Here is a 15,564-nt window from a genome sequence, read left to right on the forward strand (position 1 = left end):
CCCATCCACCCATGTTCGAACCCCCATACCATGGCCCAAATTCTCGTTCAAAACAACTCCAAGCAGCCCGCATTAAACCGCAACAGGCCCCTGTTTTGGCCGCCAATTCTCGAGCCCAAACCCGCTCCAAACACTACCAAGACCCGTACCCATTAACCCTAACCCATACCCTAGTATCCTACCCATATTATCCTAGCTTAATCACCAAGAAAACCCCCCTCAAACCCTCACAAAAACCGATGGACAGCGGAGCCCATACGGGATTGAGCCCCCTGCCTCCTCCTCTCTTTTAACCTACTTTAACTCCCTATAAATACCACCCCTTCACCATACATTCATTCCTCTAAGTTCTCCATACATCCAAGCATCACATACAAGCTTTAAACCTTATAAACAAACCCTAAACATCCTCCAAAAACCCTAAACAAAACCGACACACAAACTGAAACTGTTTGTGTGTCCTCTTCGAAAACCCATTCGTTCCTCCATCAAAACTCCATAAAAATTCGAGTTTCTTGTTCCTAATTAACCACATAACATCCATCTACACATTAGACAAAGATTTATGAGCCAAATTGCCCTTGAGAGTACACGAGATCCCTCGAAAAACAGAGTGAAATAACACTCTGTTTTCGCGGTTTACTCTTGTCTGTCCAGTTCTGTTTGTGCTCGTTTTTCGTGCCCAATAACCCAAATCGAGCAGGGGTTGCTTTAAGATCCTTGTTCTCCTCTCTTTCTAGTTTCCAAAACATCTTTCGAATCGAATTTTCGTCGTGAAACGAGGGAGATATCACTGTTTTAAAATCGCTGTCCAGAAACTTTCCAAAACCCGTGTTTGCTTTGTTCTTCGTCGACGACGGCCTCTCGAGATAAAATCTACCATCGATTACGACCCAAGACGGTGTCAACGATACATGTAGGTTGAGGGTGCATCAAATCCCCTTCTCTTTTCTCTTTTTTATTTCGTTTTTTTATGCCTTTTTTATTGTCTTTTTTTGTTTGTTTTTTCGCTTGTTTATCGATTGTTTTAAATTAACTATGAAACTAGTTAGTCCGAGTATGAGTTAAAGTACCACTATGAACACCCGTGTTGACTTGAGATGGGAAAAGAAACCGCTACATCTGTCGGTCGTACACCCCCGTCTCATTTACATATCCTCGTGTTCAAGGTAGGGCATAAATAAAACAATTATCTAACTTTGTTCTTCGTTTTCGACCCCCTTTTGTTTCGGCCAAATCGACAGACCCTAGGACCCGTTGCATGTTAGTTTAACCTCTGATTGTTAACCTATGACGTATTTAGATGACTTTAATTCAATTTAATAACCTAATTAGACACGATAGGTGGCTTCGACATAAGTTATAAAATCAATCGACGATTCTGTAAATAATTGAATGCATCTCTCTCTTTCACCTAATTTCTCGCTAGTATAAGAGTGCGTGATTAGCACCTTCTTATTGACACTCGATGAGTTAAATTAATTAGCGAATTTGACCTAATTAGACCCTTTAGGCCGTGTAGAATGCACCCTTGCGCGACAATCAATCAACATCGTTTTTTTACTCGTTTTCTAACTTGTTTCTTATCCCCTTTCGCAATCACTCGATCTAATCAATGAATCTAACTTAGGAACTAGGTTGGCCGTTGGTTTGGGCCGTGGGTTGGCCGTTTTATTTACCTTTCTCGTTTTGTTTTTATACCGTTTGTTTCCTCGTTGTTTCATTGTTTGTATTTTATCGTTTGTTATCGAGTTGTATTTTTTTCAAGTTAGCTTTCTTTTATTGAGTCAAAACCTTTTCAAAAACCTTGGTCTTGTTTGGTTAGACGGTTGTTCCCCAATGCTTGTAGGAGCGTAGTAAACCGCATGTTGTCGAAAGCAACATGGCCCGGTTTATGCTAATGCATGCTTTGGTGCGTAGCCTTATGTCTAATTCGATGAGATTAAGCGCGAGCACGCATTACGAGGAGTGACCCAAGGACCGTGGGTCATGTGAGCCGTGGGCCATCCTCATGTGCACGGTTTTCAAGGCCCAATGGCCGTGTGTTTTGTGTCGTGTTTTGAGTTGTATGTAGCAATTGTAATTAGATCGAGTTGTAATTTATTTATCGTTGTGTCGGCATGAAATGCCTGGTTTGTAATAGGTAGATCCCAACGGCTCCCCCATTCCCCCTTAAGCCTTGTTTGCTTTCGTTTGAATGTTGCTAGATCAATCAACCCACATGCTAAATTACAACTTTGACAAAGTTAGTTTAGTTGCATCTAAAACGACATAGAAATTGTTGTCACATGATAGGGTTAAAACAACGTTTGCATATCATACATCGTAGTAGCTATGACCTTGTTTGAACTCCGACACTTGACTTAGTAGAGGCCGTTATCGACGGGCGGGGTTGGGTGTCCTTATGGGCTTCCCAACACGTACCCTCACCCCTTACTCAAGATCTATGGTTTGTGGATCCGTCTAAATACCATTGGATTACGAGAGTCATTCAAATCGAGTGATATAGGGTACAAGTCTTTATCTTTAATCACTCGTAGTCGATTGGCTTTATGCTTTTCGATGAAAGGTGTAAAGTTGACTTGAACGGTTCCAAGTTCCCAAAAAACTTGGTGGCGACTCTAATATGTCTTAATTCGATTCGAAAGAACCTCGAGTCGATTATGCCTAGTGTGGATCCCGCGGACGCAGTTCCCGAGGGCCTTGTCCACACGTCTATAAATTATTGTCTTATTTCCTAGTTTAGATCACGTGATATAAGACAATAATTTTTGGAAATTCATTATATCTATATACTCATGCTAAGACGGATCTATTCATTTAGTAAACATTAAATAAATATTCCTCCCTCCTAAATCTTCCTTTATTATCACAGATTTTGGCCTTGTTAATATATCACATATCTTGAATAGAAGGACGTTATATATTTTTTTTTTTGCAATCATTTTTTACGTTAGACTTGGCCCATAGTAGAATGCCAAAATTAAAAGCCCAATTAGAAGTTAATATTTTAGGCGGGAAAAAACGTAGAATCGCCTATTCATTTAGTAAATAGGGGATGCACACTTATGGTATTAATTATTATCATCATAAATTTATATTATAATTTTAAATCTATGCAATTTTATTAAACTTTATAGTTTATTAGATGTATATAGATGTTAATTATTTAACATACAAAAATATAATATAAGTAGGTTATAAATAATTCAAGTTAGATTCCATAATATATAATATTGCATAATTCTTTCGATTTGATTTAATGCATATATGTAATATATGTATATAAATATATAATCCTCTTAAAATTGCACGCCTAAGTAGTAAAAGTAATTTCGTCAGTGAAGAAAAGAATTGTAGTAATATTGGATATAGTTATATGATAGTAATCACTCATTTGAATAATAAAAGTAACAATATTATCAGCGAGATTAGTGAAAGTGGTAGAAACAACAATGGGAGTAGTGAAATAATCAATATTAATGCGGCAATAATGAAAGTAACAATAATTACGGCGGGAGTAATGAAATTATCAATATTAATGCGCCAGTAGTGACAGTAACAATAATTACGGTGGGAGTAGTGAAAGTAACAATGATTACAGGCAAGTAGTGAAATGTTATTACTATTGTTTAATTATTAAAAGTAAAATATTAATAGCGGGAGTAGTGAATTTGTCTCAAAATTTATTTCATCGTAATTTTAGGTTATGTCATTGCAAAATATATTAATGATAAATTTAAGGGTTATGCAACTTTAAGGAATTTTATTTAATGAAAAAAATTAATGGTAAGTAGAGGTAGACCGGGCAAAGCCGGACACCAATACTAGTATACTTATATTATATTTGTTTATGTTAAAATAATTAACATATTTATATTAATTAATACCATAAATGGGGCATGTTTATTTAAGAAAAATCATCATATTCCGGTGTTCTCTAAATTTATACTAACCAAAACTATATTATATTTACATTGAAGTCCCTTGATCAGGTCCATCTGATCGGTCCATTTCGTGTTCACAATTAAATAGATGTGGTCGTTGGGTCACGTCCGAATCAAAACACAATTTATAGCTTCACAAACAACTCTACAATTAGTAAAGAGGCAAGTAAAGGTCGGATCCCAAGGGACGGGAATTGAGATGAGATTTCTATTGAAACTAGTGGTGTCTTAGGGGTGTCACAATTTGGGTTGATGTAGAAGGTCACTAAACTAAATAGCAATGGAAATAAACAAGCAAGATGAATTGAAAGGGTTGTAAACAATTGATAAAAAAGCACTAGGGTGTCATGGGGTCATAGGGGATTCATGGGAATTGATCATACAAACATGTTCTCAAATTATAAGCAAGCAATTATTGTTGTGATGGATTGAGTTGGGTTATATCTTACAATCCTAGGAAAGTTTGGGTCCCGGAGCCGAATCGATTAGATTGTACAACACCTACAAGTCGACTTAGTCTTCCCTACTCAACAACATGCATGGTCTAATGAGACTCGAGTTAGTTTATGTCTTACAAGTCTCATTGAAAAGATAGGAGATGGTGGTAAATGCAAGGATTCATAGGCTTAGCATTTCATCAAACATAACATGTTCATGAGTTGAGATCAAAACAAGCAAGCAAATAAACCATGAAAGCATATTAATTTAAGCATGAATCATTCCCCATGTTGGTTTTCCCTAATCACCCATTAACCCTAGCTAAGAGACTACTCACTCATTATCATGTTGATCATGCTAGCAAGGTTGTCAATCATACCAACAAAAGGAAACATGATGAATAAATAAAAGTAATTAATGATAATTAAAGAGGGATTAAGAGAATTATACCTACTAATGATTCCAATAATAAAGCAAAGATAAAAGAAGTACTTGATGCTTGATTGAGAGGTTGTCAATCTCCCAATAATAACCTAAATAATCTTCAATTACCCAAAATAAAGGATGAACAAAAGAGAGATTAAGGAAATAAAACTTGTATTAGAACTTGATTAATTGTTGATTACAATACTAAATAGATATTTGATTGATATTAACTACTCTAATTATTGATAAGAAGAACATGCTCTTCTAATTAGACTAATGGGGTATTTATAGTGGAAATTAGGGGATGCATTAGGGTTAACTAAGGGCTAAACTAGTAATTACACTTTTTAGATTGAGCAAGGAGGAGCCGGTATTTTTCGAAGGAAGGGCTTCTTTCTTTGTAGTTTGGAGAAGACGAAATTGCATACTGTACAGAATCCGTGCGTTTTGGAGTCGGGACGGGCGGATTCGGCGGTGGAACACGGCGTCTTGGGTGAATCCGGGCGGATTCTGGTGGCTGCAAACCCGAGCGTCTTAGGGAGAAAACGCACGGATTGTGCTTGAGGAGGACGGACGGATTGTGGGGAAACCGCACGGATTGTGCCTCAGCAACATTTCTTCTTCTTTTCTTCCCTTTTCTTCATAAATTCCTTGGGGATTTCCTCGGAGACTCAAGGATCCTTTCTCAACATTGCTCATCTACTATAATATGTACAAAGGCCTTCTAATCTTATCTCTCCTTGATGCTTGGTCATTGAATTCGATCAATTTAGTCTCGTTTTGCCATGAAAATGCAAGATTTGCACTCCTTTCCTACCAAGGGATCAAAATCTCAAAGAATATGCAAAACAAAGAACTAAAGACAATAAATGACCCAAATATGCACTAAAAAGCATGGGAACAAGGCTAATTCGGGGGCTAAATATGCGCTAATTATGGTCACATCAAATATCCCCAAACCGAACCTTTGCTCGTCCCGAGTAAAGAGGTGACAAAGACTAGGACCATTATTTAAACTATCCTAATAACATAGCCGATATGAGACAATTAGCGGGTCTCACTCCGCCCCTTCAACTCATAACAAGGCAACCATGAGGTAGGATGCCTTCTTGCAAGGCAAGGCGGGTCTTGCCAAAATGGCGACACATCCAAACATTAAGCACACAAAATCAAATAATGGATACATCTACAAAAGGAATAGCCACTTCCTCATCAAGTGGCGGAGGCAACCAAGAGAGAACAAATTTAAAAGTATGTAATCCTTCACAAATACTAGTTCAACAAATTACTAAGGTTAAGAGGATGGCACTAAATCACCTCCAAATGGTGTTAAACTAGACTACTTTCGTCCTCAATTTCCAAATGCTTTCGTCAAGAGCGATCGAATGGTGGTGGAATGATGATCCCTATGATGCTAGTAGCATATGACATGACAAGTCTCGAATTCTCTACAAAAGTAAAGGTCATGGATCGTCCCAAGCTCGACAAAGTGGCTTGACAAAAAGGCTTTTTGGGAATGAAATGGTCAAATCTTTATACACAACGGGTGGATATGACTAGTATTCAAAATTTGACCTCATTTAACTTTCACATTTCAAAAATTTAAGATGGGGTTTATCCCTTCCGGGCTAGTGTCCTTTGCTTTCGCCAATCGCTTATTAGGCAACCGGTTAACCTCTAGACAATAGCTTTTCGGGGTGATAGTCACTATGTCTCTGGGCGGCCGAATTCACAACCGTGTGGGGGCCCAATTCAATGGATCCCGCTCCAAAGCACATCGAAGTGGTACGCCTCCATCAAAACAATTAAATTTCTCAACATTCAACAATTCATAACTTTTGAGGTTTCCTTGGCATTAAATTACTTCCACATGACAAAATTCTTTGAAATGAGCACTTCAAGCTTATTGATAGAAAATAATTTTGGGTTGCCTTACCACAAGGTCAATCAAGGTCACCTAGACAAGTTAACCAAGTCCACATCGCATCAGGGGGTTGGATAGGTGACTCACATGCAAACCCTTGACTAGGCTTTGGGTCATGGGTCAAAAGACACTAGTATGACACTATCTAGGGTGTTTTACAACCATTCTAGTAGGCAAAGTCTTAAGTTGAAAAAGTATTTGTAATGGCTTAGTTGCTCTTGTCAAAGTTCTCAATTAGGCACTTTTCAAAATGTTTTATCTAAATGCAACTACATGCAATGATGCAACTAATATACACATCCTAATGAAAGTGATTCTATCAACTAGTATGACATATAAACTAAATGCAAGTCCTAAATTCACATTGTTATACCGCATCAATCAAAATAAAGCCACATAGTCATTAACATAAAGAGGAAAAAGGAGATTGGAAAGATCATACCATGCGGTCTTCATGATCCTCATGTCTCGGATGTGGCGTAATCAATCAATGTGAACAAGGATAGAACAAACACAATATATACAATATATACAATATAACTACACTACAAAAGGAAATAAACATGTTTTTGGGTTTTTCAATTTTTCAAATTTTTATGTATTTTCGAAAATTTTCAATTTTTTGGATTTTTGAATAAAAGTTAAGTTAGAATTCCCCATCCCCACACTAATATGGGCATTGTCCTCAATGGCCAAAATGATGGGAAATTATGCAAACATGATGCATGATTTCTATACTAAATGCAATCTACACTAGTCTACACTACATGATGCATGGTTTTTTTGTTTATGACGGAGAGGATAATTTAGATTACCTCCCGTTGTGTATGCATTAACTTCCCCAAACCGAGTTAGACACTATTGCTAATGTCCAAGGATGGGTGTAGTTCATGCACACACTATGCAATGCATGAAACTAATTTGTCATTTTGGATTTTGAAAGTGGGAACAATAAAATGAGAACACCTCAAAAAGTACCGAGGTGTGAGTCCTCAATGGTGCTGGACTACTTCAACAATGATCAAGAAAAATAAATAAATAGAACAAAGAGAGAAATAGACAAACCTTGAGAGGGTAGGAGCCTCCAAATCTTGCTAATCTTCCATCATATCATCACTTTCATCATCTTCCTCATTAGAAGTGGTCTCATTGCCACTTCCTTCTTCACTTGCTTCTTCACCTTTTTCTTCACCTTGCTCATCATCCTCTTCTCCTTCTTCACTAGCTTCTTTATCAATGTTATCATCAACTTCTTCATTACCAACAACCTCATTGTCACCCGGAACAACCCTAGATGCACTCGGAAATAGGACTTCCTTATCCGCCTAACTAGGCAAAGGACATGATGGGTCAAGTAGTCCTTGCCTAGCTAAGTGTAAGAGGGGTGGATATTGAGCTAAGTAAGCATTTTTCCGATCCTTAAAGGCTTGCTTGTGCATTGCTTGCATGAGAAGAGTCAAGTAATCATTTCTTACTTCAACACCCTCCGGCTTGAACTCTTGGTACTCAAAAGGGTAAGGTGGTGTGACAATGGAAGAGGAGGGTATTTCAAGTTCACCCTTTTGTTGTTGGATAATATACTCGGCCTCTTTTGAAAGGGGAAGTAGATAATTGGTCCGGTGGACACTCAATCGACAAATATTTGAAGGCAAAGTGAAAGAACTAGCCTCACTAGTGAGCCATCCATACTTGGTGTCAAGAGGGTTATGGGCAACCCACTTGTACTTGTGTATCATAGTATGCAAATCAACGAGATGACCACCTTCTTTCGCCTCATACTTGTTATCTTTGTTGAAGTTAGGATCAAAGTATTTAGCTAGGATAGTGACTAGGCCTCCATTCACAATAACGGTAGTGCCTTTCTTCCCACAATCAATGTTGAGCCATCTATCCACCAATAGCCTTAGAAAGTTGAAAGGCTTGGTGTGTACTCTTCCAATGTTCAAAGCCGACTCAAGGAGAATAAAATCGAGTTTGGTGAAATGGTTGGTGTCTTTTCTTGCATTGATGGTGCTCCCTATGACCTTGTGCCATACTCTTATGCCCGGATGGTGGACTAAAAGAGCACGACTCGCATGAAAGTCCTCAAATTTCCTTCCGGAAATTGCCTCCCAAAGAGGGTCGGGGTCATATTTGCCAACATTCTTAAAATAACTCGGTTCATCACTAAGACCCAAAGCTTTACCCAACTCCTTAAAGGAGATGCGCCTACTAACATTAGCTAGACGAAACTCGAGGTTCTCCATAGTCTCAACCTTGTTAACTTTTAAAGAACTCAAAAATTCTAAGGTAAGGGAGGGGTATGTCAATTCTTTTGATTCAAACAATTTCTCCAACCCCATGGCTTTGAAAAAGGCTCTAGTTTGCTCAAGGACACCCAATTTTTCTAAGGTATCTTCACATATAAACTTGGTGGATTGAAATGATTTTCTAGCAAACTTAGCAAAAGTGTCCCTATGGGTTTTGGAAATGAAAGTTACCTCCGGATAGTTTGCAAGTTGATCAATTTCCGGAGTAGTAGATGTTGTTGCACCCATGGGAGGTTGTTGTTGTTGTTGCACTTCCAAGTTTGGGTTTGCTACCACCATAGCCAATGCTTTCTTTGCTTGAAGAGTCTTTTGCCTTTGTGAAAGTGTCTTTGCCTTTGGTGCCTTCGCCTTTGTTGCCTTTGTTGCTCCCTTAGTCCTTGCCATTGATGAATTAACCAAGAAAGAGTGAAAAATCTTCAATTTCTAGTGCACCCAAATCGATTTAAAGATGAAAGGCTTTGCCTTTATGAATTCAAAAATCGACTCAAAGGTTGAAGATTTTGTGCTTTGTTTTGATTTTTATTGAAAAAGGAGTGATTGATTTGTTATTAAAAGGATGTTTTGATTTGATTTTGGTGAATGTAGTTGAGGAATTTTGTTTTTGTGATGGAGAGGATGAGGGTTTTGAGGGTTTTGAGTAATGTTATGAATGAAGGAATGAAGAAATGAATGTGGGAGGGGTTTTATAAAGCCCGAAAAATTTGAACTGCAGGGGCAATCCGTGCGGTTTCTGCTCGGAACGGGCGGATTCTGCCTTTTATGGGTTGGGAAAAACTCGCCTAAAGACGGGCGTCTTTAAGGGAAGACGCTCGAATTCGCAGACACGGGACGGGCGGATTATACAGAAGACGGGCGGATTTCAGTCCAGGGATTTTTCTTGTTTTCCTCAGCCAAGAAAACGGGCGTCTTCCTTTCAGGACGGGCGGCTTTTTGAAGACGGGCGGATTATGATGCAGGACGCCCGGATTCGCTTACAGTCAAAAATTTCAAAACTTCAGCTCATTTCAGGACGTACGTCTTCTACCCAACACGCTCGGATTTCTTGAAAACGGGCGGATTCTCCTGAATCCGCTCGGATTCGACCCCTTTGTACCCGGGTTCAGTTCCATCCGTGTACAATGCATATCCCTTGTCATTCTTCCATTCTTCTTCAAATCTTGTGTTCTTCATTGTGGGGGCACTACTAAGGCATGGATAGCCTAGGCAATTGTCATCCCCACACTATGCTAAAGCACTACACATTAATTGAAATTATTAATCCCTCCCTCACTTCTCTCAAACATGACAATTATCTTGATCAAAGTATAAAAATCCAAAAATAACAAAAATGCAATACAAGAATTGAAATGCAAGTTAGGGAGTTAGAAATATTTACAAATGGTGGTTTAGGGAGGACTCCACCAAACTCTCATTCTTGATGAGATGTCAAGAGGGCATGTTCAAGGTGTTGTTGATGTTGCTCAACACCTTGAAAAAGTAATCAAAAGCTTGTTCATTGTCATGGTAGAGGTCTTCAATAGACCTTGGCCCTTGTTGTCGGTCTTGATCGATGGCATTACCAATGTAGGGATTAAAAATCCCTTCAAATTCGTCGTCCCAAAGACCACAAACTTCATTAAGTTGATCATTGAAAATCTCTTGATTTGATGGTGACAACTTTCCCATTTCCTTTTCTTGGCCAATGAGGCCATCTTCTTCTTCTTTGTTTGATTTTGGTGAGCTTTGCAAGCTCTCCTTGTCATAATTCACTTGCTCTTTGAATGGAGCATCTTCAATTTTCTTCTTCCATTGGAGTTCCGACTTCTTCCTTTCATCCTTCCGACTATAATGATCGATCATAAAAAATGGTTCATGTAAACGGGGAGCTCTCATAGTCTTGTCAAGATTAAAAGTTATACTCTCATCTCCCACTTCTAGAGTGAGCTCACCATGTTTTACATCAATCACCGCACCCGCGGTGTGTAAGAAGGGTCTTCCAAGAATGATTAGAATGTTAGAGTCTTCCTCCATATCAACAATGACAAAGTCCACCGGGATGAAAAACTTCCCAATTCGCACGGGGACATCTTCCCATATCCCTAATGGTGTCTTTGTCGATCTATCGGCCATTTGGAGTGTGATATTGGTGCATTTAAGCTCTCCCATCCCCAACCTTTTACTTACCGAGTACGGCATAACACTCACACTAGCCCCTAGATCACATAAGGCTTTGTTGATCGTGATGTCGCCAATGGTACACGGTATTGAGAAGCTTCCCGGATCCTTTAGTTTTGGAGGTGAACTCCCTTGAAGTATTGCACTACTCACCTTAGTGAAGGCGATAGTCTCAAGTTTCCGGATCGACTTCTTCTTTGTGAGGATGTCTTTCATGTATTTCGCATAGGCGAAGACGTGATTGATTAATTCCGTGAAGGGAATTGAGACTTCCAAATTCTTCACAATTTCCATAAACTTTCCAAGTTGGTCATCAAATTTGGGCTTGGCTTGACGACTTGGAAAAGGAAGTCTAATCACAATGGGCTCCTTCTTCTTGACCTTGTCTTCATTTCTCTTTGAAATTTCTTCTTTTGATGATTCTCCATCTTTGGAGTTTTTCACAATTTCTTCCTTATCACTAGCTTCCACAACTTCATCCTCAACTTGCTTCTTCGGTGCTTCATACCTTGTAACACTTCTCAAGTGAATGGCACTAACCGTTTCATGTCTTGGGGGATTACTTTGAGGTGGTAATTGCCCCTTTTGTCTTTGTGAGCTTGAAGATGCTAGTTGAGTCAATTGTGTTTCCAACATCTTGGTGTGAGCTAGAATGTTGTTGATGGTGGTTTCCTTTGCTTGACTATCTTTTTGCATTTGAGTGAAAAACTCTTGTTGATTCTTTTGCATTTGGAGGACCGCTTTTTGAACATAAAAACTTTGGTCATTTTGGTAATTGTATGGATTTTGATTTTGGTAACCTTGGTTTTGGTTGTAAAAGGGTCTTTGATTTTGGTTTCTCATAGGAGGTGGAGTGTAAGTTGTTTGAGGATTTTGAACATTTTGGCTTTTGTATGAGAGATTTGGGTGAAACTTGGTGTTTTCATTGTAATAATTGGAATAAGGGGTACCACTCTTGTATGCTTGGAAAGCATTTACTTGCTCATTTGTTCCCCTACATTCACTTTGGTCATGTCCCAAAGTTCCACAATTCTCACATATCCCACTTGGGATTGATGAGGATGCCGTCATGGCATTAACATGATGCTTTGGTGATTTTGAGGCTTCTTCAAGTTTAGCCATAGCTTGTTCAAACTTCAAATTGATTGTGTCAATGTGAGCACTAAGTTGAGCACCCAATTGAGTAACGGAGTCCACTTCATGCCTTCCTCCTCTAGTAGCCTTGCGAGGTCTACTATATTGTGAGTTATGGACCGCCATTTCCTCAATTTTGTTCCATGTTTGATTGTCATCAACTTCGGTGAACATTCCATTTGATCCCATGTTGAGAATGTTCCTTGAATCTTCATATAAACCGTTCCAAAATTGTTGTACCAAGAACCATTCGCTAAGTCCATGGTGAGGACATGAGCGACAAATTCCCTTAAACCGCTCCCAAGCTTCATACAAAGATTCTTCATCCCTTTGCTTAAAACCCGTAATTTGAGCTCTTAGCATGTTAGTCTTTTCCGGTGGGTGGAACTTTTTGTAGAAAGCTAGAGCCAACTTCTTCCAAGAATCTATTCCGAGAGTGGCCTTGTCAAGGCCCTTCAACCATTGTTTCGCGGTGCAGATTAGAGAAAAAGGAAATAAGACCCATCGAATTTGGTCTTGAGTCACACCGGTTTGAGAAATCGCATCACAATAGTCACAAAAGGTTTCCATATGAGAATGAGGGTCTTCACTAGGCATCCCCCCAAATTGGCTCCTTTCGACTAATTGGATAAAGGCGGATTGGGCAATAAAATTTCCGGTTAGATGTTGTGGTGTGGGAGTACCATTGGGTAGGTTCTCCTCGGTGGGTACGGAATGTGACGAAAATTTAGGCATTGTAGGTTGATTTTGTGGGGTATTTTGTATTGGGTTCTCCTCACCTTCTCTTGCAAAAGGGTTGATGAACTCAATAGTTGGTTGAACAACCTCACTAATACCTCTCAAATTCCTCCTAGCAAATCTCCTATTGTTTGTCAAGGTTCTTTCAATTTCACGGTCAAAAGGTAACAAATCACCTTGTGACCTTCTAGACATGCAAAATATCAAACAACTCGAAAATAATTAGAACAAAGCTTGAGGAGTTTTACTTCCCCAAGGTGAAGAAAGACACAACTAATAACAATAAAAGAAAATCTAAATCAAGTAAACACCGTCCCCGGCAACGGCGCCATTTTTGATTGGTCCGTTTCGTGTTCAAAATTAAATAGATGTGGTCGTTGGGTCACGTCCGAATCAAAACACAATTTATAGCTTCACAAACAACTCTACAATTAGTAAAGAGGCAAGTAAAGGTCGGATCCCAAGGGACGGGAATTGAGATGAGATTTCTATTGAAACTAGTGGTGTCTTAGGGGTGTCACAATTTGGGTTGATGTAGAAGGTCACTAAACTAAATAGCAATGGAAATAAACAAGCAAGATGAATTGAAAGGGTTGTAAACAATTGATAAAAAAGCACTAGGGTGTCATGGGGTCATAGGGGATTCATGGGAATTGATCATACAAACATGTTCTCAAATTATAAGCAAGCAATTATTGTTGTGATGGATTGAGTTGGGTTATATCTTACAATCCTAGGAAAGTTTGGGTCCCGGAGCCGAATCGATTAGATTGTACAACACCTACAAGTCGACTTAGTCTTCCCTACTCAACAACATGCATGGTCTAATGAGACTCGAGTTGGTTTATGTCTTACAAGTCTCATTGAAAAGATAGGAGATGGTGGTAAATGCAAGGATTCATAGGCTTAGCATTTCATCAAACATAACATGTTCATGAGTTGAGATCAAAACAAGCAAGCAAATAAACCATGAAAGCATATTAATTTAAGCATGAATCATTCCCCATGTTGGTTTTCCCTAATCACCCATTAACCCTAGCTAAGAGACTACTCACTCATTATCATGTTGATCATGCTAGCAAGGTTGTCAATCATACCAACAAAAGGAAACATGATGAATAAATAAAAGTAATTAATGATAATTAAAGAGGGATTAAGAGAATTATACCTACTAATGATTCCAATAATAAAGCAAAGATAAAAGAAGTACTTGATGCTTGATTGAGAGGTTGTCAATCTCCCAATAATAACCTAAATAATCTTCAATTACCCAAAATAAAGGATGAACAAAAGAGAGATTAAGGAAATAAAACTTGTATTAGAACTTGATTAATTGTTGATTACAATACTAAATAGATATTTGATTGATATTAACTACTCTAATTATTGATAAGAAGAACATGCTCTTCTAATTAGACTAATGGGGTATTTATAGTGGAAATTAGGGGGATGCATTAGGGTTAACTAAGGGCTAAACTAGTAATTACACTTTTTAGATTGAGCAAGGAGGAGCCGGTATTTTTCGAAGGAAGGGCTTCTTTCTTTGTAGTTTGGAGAAGACGAAATTGCGCTGTACAGGAATCCGTGCGTTTTGGAGTCGGGACGGGCGGATTCTGGCGGTGGAACACGGGCGTCTTCAGGTGAATCCGGGCGGATTCTGGTGGCTGCAAACCCGAGCGTCTTAGGGAGAAAACGCACGGATTGTGCTTGAGAAGGACGGACGGATTGTGGGGAAACCGCACGGATTGTGCCTCAGCAACATTTCTTCTTCTTTTCTTCCCTTTTCTTCATAAATTCCTTGGGGATTTCCTCGGAGACTCAAGGATCCTTTCTCAACATTGCTCATCTACTATAATATGTACAAAGGCCTTCTAATCTTATCTCTCCTTGATGCTTGGTCATTGAATTCGATCAATTTAGTCTCGTTTTGCCATGAAAATGCAAGATTTGCACTCCTTTCCTACCAAGGGATCAAAATCTCAAAGAATATGCAAAACAAAGAACTAAAGACAATAAATGACCCAAATATGCACTAAAAAGCATGGGAACAAGGCTAATTCGGGGGCTAAATATGCGCTAATTATGGTCACATCACCATCGCACAGTGATATTGATTTAAAACTATATAGTATAATTAATTTGTATAGATTTATTTAATTACATTGAAGTCCCTTGATTTCTGGAATTAATATATAGTATTGATTAGTCCCATAACTTTTTACTAGTGCGAATTGACCACATTTTATAGCGCATGTGCAATTAAGCCCATCAATTAGAGATATTCCTTTAAATTTCTCGCATGAAAACAATTACATGACATCGGAAAATTGACTGGAATAAATTAAATTAAAAAAAACAAAAAAAAATTAGGTTAAGCGAATTGTTCCTCTTCTTTCACTGGATCAAATTGAGCTATTTTCCAGACAAATCAAACAAATTCATATTGTTCCTTTTTTTTCACCGGGTCTTATGAAGTAAATTAATGCAAGATTCG

At 38.5% G+C, this 15,564-nt stretch overlaps 1 non-coding gene across 1 annotated transcript; it reads left to right on the forward strand.

The window, feature by feature from the left end:
- Nucleotides 1-12,588: 12,588 nt before the first annotated feature.
- On the forward strand, nt 12,589-12,695 carry LOC141626098 (small nucleolar RNA R71). The gene has a single exon (XR_012535823.1). It is a non-coding gene; the product is annotated as a small nucleolar RNA R71 (small nucleolar RNA).
- The last annotated feature ends 2,869 nt before the right edge of the window (nt 12,696-15,564 follow it).

This window comes from Silene latifolia, chromosome X, assembly GCF_048544455.1.
Source record: "Silene latifolia isolate original U9 population chromosome X, ASM4854445v1, whole genome shotgun sequence".
In the NCBI taxonomy this organism is placed as follows: Eukaryota; Viridiplantae; Streptophyta; class Magnoliopsida; order Caryophyllales; family Caryophyllaceae; genus Silene; species Silene latifolia.